The sequence below is a fragment of the Cryptomeria japonica genome, chromosome 3 (assembly GCF_030272615.1).
Source record: "Cryptomeria japonica chromosome 3, Sugi_1.0, whole genome shotgun sequence".
In the NCBI taxonomy this organism is placed as follows: Eukaryota; Viridiplantae; Streptophyta; class Pinopsida; order Cupressales; family Cupressaceae; genus Cryptomeria; species Cryptomeria japonica.
In genome coordinates, this window is record NC_081407.1 from 381,585,219 (window position 1) to 381,590,813 (window position 5,595).

Consider the following 5,595-nt stretch of genomic DNA (forward strand, 5'->3'; position numbering starts at 1 on the left):
TGTCACAACCCGAACTCACAAATATGTCTTGAAAGGACATACTACACCTACAACTACCATACCAAAAATCCAATATGACTTGGTTAGCCAACTACGCAAGACTCCAGCTCAGATATCTATCCTGGAATTATTGAAACTATCACCAAAACACAAAGACATATTAGAACAAGCACTATTGGAAACCAATGTACCTCAAAATTTGGATACAGACAAATTTCAAGCCATGGTCGCCCATATGACTGGACCTCATAAACTCACCTTCTCAGAACATGACGATGCTTCCTTAATCCATCCACATAATACTCCTCTCCATATTGAAGTCATTGTTTGCAAACACCGAGTGAAAAGAGTCTTAATAGATGGAGGAGCCGGACTTAATATATGTACTTTAAAGCTTATTCGTGCATTAGGCTTCTCAGAAGAATCTATTGATCCTTGCAAGAAAATTACCATAAAGGCATATGATGATGAGGAAAGGTCCTCTAAAGGAACAGTGATATTACCTATTCAAGTAGGCTCAGTACAAAAGGATACTATCTGTCAAGTCTTAGATATTGATCTAACCTACAATATTTTGTTAAGACGACCCTGGATACATGAAATGCAAGCAGTACCTTCTACGTATCATCAGTGTGTCAAGTTTCCTTATGATGGAAAAGAAATCTCCATATCAGCTGATCACAATCCATTTCAACATTGCAACGCAATGGGGGCAGCCCAAGACAGTTTGGTTCCTCATAATAGAGAAAAGCAGCAATCTTCAACATCAGATCCACACACAGCAAAATCCAACTCCTAATGGGGAGACTTCAAACAAAAAATGCAAATCAAAGACCAAGGCATGGGAGAATATTCTCTAGAGCCTTTATGTTTGGCAAAATTACCAACCTCACCTAGATCGCATGGTTTGCCTACTACATCAACACAACTGGCTACTCATCCCATCACCAAATTTGATGGTACTTTCATCCAACTGGGCACTCTAGCACATGAATCAGAAGATAAAGATGTTCTTAGTTGGTTATACAAAGATGAGGAAGACGCTCATAGAGCAGCCGCTCTGGACATTGTTCTACCAACACACCTGTATGGAAAAGGCTACTTAATCATGAAGCAAATGGGATATGGCGGTAAAGGACCTATTGGGAAACGCAAGGAAGGAGTCACTGAACCTATAGATCTTCCTTCACAACCTAGCCGAAAGAAAGCAGGATTAGGTTCTAAACTCACGTTCCTATTGAAATGGCCGCCACACACAATTACAAAACCTCAATGGAAGGAAAAGAAGAAGTACAAAGAAGAATCCTGGCAGGAAGCACTTTTTGAATCATCAGAAACAATCCACAAGGCACGGGAACGTCAAGATCAGAAGTTACATCAGGAAAAGGTTCTAAGTCATAAGAAGGCCTTATCTGCACCAGTAGCTCATATTCAAACACCAATATCTCAAGAACAAATCATGTCATCTCGAGATACCATTATCCCTCCCCGAGGAAGCACAGTCTATGAACAAATCCAGCAAGTAGAAGACAGATCTGATACAAAATCTACAAAGACCATCAAAATGGTATCCATTATCAAAGATTTGTTTTCACCATACAACATACCTGTTTACAGCACAGATAGAATCTGGGATGATGCCTATGAGACAGATTCTAATGAATATGAATGGGGTACCTGCTCCAATGCTACTACTGATATCCTGGATGATACTGATTCTATATCCCTTTCTCAAGAAGAATATAACATAGAAGATAGACCTCTTGAATTTGGACCACAAAATATCTATGATGCCCAGGAAAGCGAACAGAAACATTATGAACAAGTCTATGTGGAAAATGATACCATCGAGGACCTCGACGAAATCTTAAATTTCTTTAAACCAAAGACCCATCACAATGAAAACTCTATCCTAACACTTACAGTAGCCGAACTTGATCCACCCAACGATTCCTTACCACTTGTCTTTCCTGACCTCATCGACTGGGATGAACCTGAAATCCATGATATACCAATTTTCCCAGATGATGCATCTATTATCCATTACCTATGTACCGTAAATCTGGAAACAGGCTCTACCAATGAACAAAATAACGACATCTGTCAACCAGGGAGTGCCGAGTCTCTCAGTCGCAAAAATACAACAAATAAAGGATCTGATGCTGAAAACCAGTCAATGGCAGCTCTAGATCATAAAAAAGTAAAAATAAAGGACGCATCTGAGGGTGAAAACCTTTTTAAGGCACCTAACGATGGGAGACTTGACACTCTTCCTGAGCACTTTCATGAGCGATCATCCATATTCATTGAGCCCACTCAATCAATCAACATTGATACCATAGAAGAAGTTAGGAACCTACACCTTGCAGAATCTCTAACAGAGGAAGAAAGATCAGCATTCATCATCTTCTTTAAAGAACAGCAAATCAACTTTGCTTGGTCATATGCTGATATGCCTGGAGTAGATCCACACTTAATCATGTATCATCTATCCATTTCTACAGGAGTTAAGCTAGTCAAGCAAAAGCTACGCAAGATGAACCCACAGGTGGCACTCATGGTTAAAACTGAACTAAAGAAATTATTAGACGTCGGATTCATTCGACCCATTGACTATGCAGAGTGGATTTCCAACATCGTTCCAGTATCAAAACCAGATGGAAGTATCAGAATCTGCACTGACTTCAGAGACATCAACAAAGCTTGTCCAAAGGATGACTTTCCTCTACCCAGTATCGACATAATTGTGGATCTCACAGCAGGCCATGCAATGCTCTCACTAATGGACGGTTTCTCAGGCTATAACCAAATCAAAATAGCCCCAGAAGATCAAGATAAAACCGCATTCACCTGTCCTTGGGGAACGAACTATTGGAATGTTATGCCTTTCGGCTTAAAGAATGCAGGGGCCACTTATCAAAGAGCAATGACCACAATATTCCATGACATGATGCACACATTTATGGAAGATTATGTGGATGACTTACTAGCTAAATCTTTCACCAGAGCAGAACATCTTGGTATCCTAACAAAAATCTTTGATCGATTGGAGAAATTCCAAGTTAGACTTAACCCTAAGAAGTGTGTCTTCGGGGTTACATCAGACAAGTTACTAGGCTACATAGTCTCAGCTAAAGGTATTGAAGTAGATCCAGCAAAAGTACAAGCTATCATGGACATGCCACCACCAAAGAATATCAGTCAACTCAGATCTCTACAAGGACGACTTCAATCAATCAGGCAATTCATCGCTCAGCTAGCAGATAAAAGTCTACCATTTAATCATTTACTATACAAAAATGTACCATTCAAATGGGAGGCCAAGTGTGCAGAATCTTTTTACCAAATCAAACAGTACCTGATGAATCCACCAGTTCTGGTACCACCAATTGCAGGAAAGCCTCTTATTTTATATATCTCAACAACAGATATATCGCTGGGGGCATTATTGGCACAAGAAGATCAACAAGGAAAGGAACGAGCCATATATTACATTAGTAGGACCTTGAATGGCTATGAACTCAACTATACATTCATTGAGAAGGCTTGCTTAACAGTGGTCTTTGCATCTCAGAAGTTCCGACATTATATGCTAGCACACACCATCAAGCTAGTTGCAAAAATTGATCCTCTCAAATATCTACTCAGCAAGGCAGCTCTTACAGGCCGATTGGCTAAATGGGTCATGATTCTCAGTGAATTTGACATCCAATACACAGAAAGACGAGCCATTAAAGGACAAGCAATTGCAGATCAGTTGGTCGAAGCACCCCTACCAGGCAAACAAACCATGGAGGTTGAATTTCCAGACAGGGATGTTCTTGCTCTTTCTACCAAACACTGGACCCTATACTTTGACGGATCCTATACACAAAATGGTTCTGGTGCTGGCATTCTGTTCATCACTCCTAAAGGACACATTATACCAAGATCATACAGGCTTATGTTTCCATGCACAAATAATGTAGCTGAATATGAGGCACTGGTCATAGGCATCAAAATGGCTGTCGAATGGAAAATCACAAAGTTAAAAGTCTATGGGGACTCGCAACTGGTCATCCATCAAATCAACAATGACTATCAGACAAAGGATGACAAGCTACTACCCTACAAATGAATGGTGGATGACTTCAAACAGTATTTTGTGTACATCACCTTCAAGCAAATACCAAGGTTGAACAATAAAGCAGCCAATGCAATGGCTACTATCGCTTCATTACTACAAATTCCAGAGCAACAGAGTCATTATGAGTTCCTGGTAGAGCAACTGTTCTCCCCCGCCTATGACCACTCTGAATCCCATGTTATCTATGCCTTAACTGGTTCAGATTCTCCATTATATGGACCAATATACGACTACCTCAAAAATAATATCTTACCCATTGACCAATCCCGTAACCAAAAACGTAACTTTATCCGACAAGTTGCCCGTTACACCCTTACCGTTGATACTTTGTATCGTCGAGGTCTCGATGGTACTCTTCTTCATTGTCTTGATCGTAATGATTTCGATTCTGCTTTACACGAGCTTAACGAAGGTATTTGTGGCACACATTCAAGTGGCACTACTTTTGCTAAAAAGCTTCTAAGGATGGGATACTACTGGCCTACAATGGAGAAAGACTCATATCACTTTGCCAAGAAATGTCCTAAATGCCAGATTCATGGCAATCTGATACATGCACCAGCACAAGAACTGCAGCCATTTACAACATCCTGGCCCTTTTGTCAATGGGGACTGGACCTTGTTGGCAAAATTCATCCTTCATCTTCAAATGGACACAATTTCATTATAATACCAATAGAGTACTTTACCAAATGGATTGAAGCAGTTCCCATGACCACAGTGACTGGGAAACAAATTGCCTCTTTTATCCTCAATTATCTGATCTGCAGATATGGTATTCCAAGTTCAATCATTACAGATAATGGACGGCCCTTCAAGAATCAAGATGTCTAAGAACTATGTGAAAAATTCAAAATCCAACACTGGTTTTCTACACCATACTACCCACAGGGAAATGGTCAAACAGAGGCATCTAACAAAACAATACTGAAAATCCTCAAGAAAATAGTGAATGATGCAGGCAAAGATTGGCATGTGCAACTCAATCCAGCACTTTGGGCATACAGAACTAGCATCTGCACACCTACAGGAGCAACACCATACTCATTGGTATATGGATCAGAAGCAATTTTGCCCCTGGAGGTAGAAATCCCATCTCTCAGAGTCTCTTTGAAAGGCTTAATCCCATATGAAGAGTATCGAGTTAACAGACTACAAGAACTTGAACTCTTAGATGAAAGACGTCAGCATGCTTATACTCATCTCAAAGCATATCAGCAATGCATGTGCAGGAGCTACAATCATAAAGTTATCCCCCGCAACTTCAAAGTTGGTGACCTAGTCCTTAAAGAAAATCCAAGAAATCAGCAAGATCGAGAAAAGAAAGGGAAATGTGAACCTAACTGGTTGGGTCCCTATGTCATCATATCAGTCTATGGATCGGGTGCCTATCAGCTAACAAATTCAGAGGGCGATGTGCTTGACGAACCAACTAACAACATTCATCTGAAAAGGTACTATACTTAAGT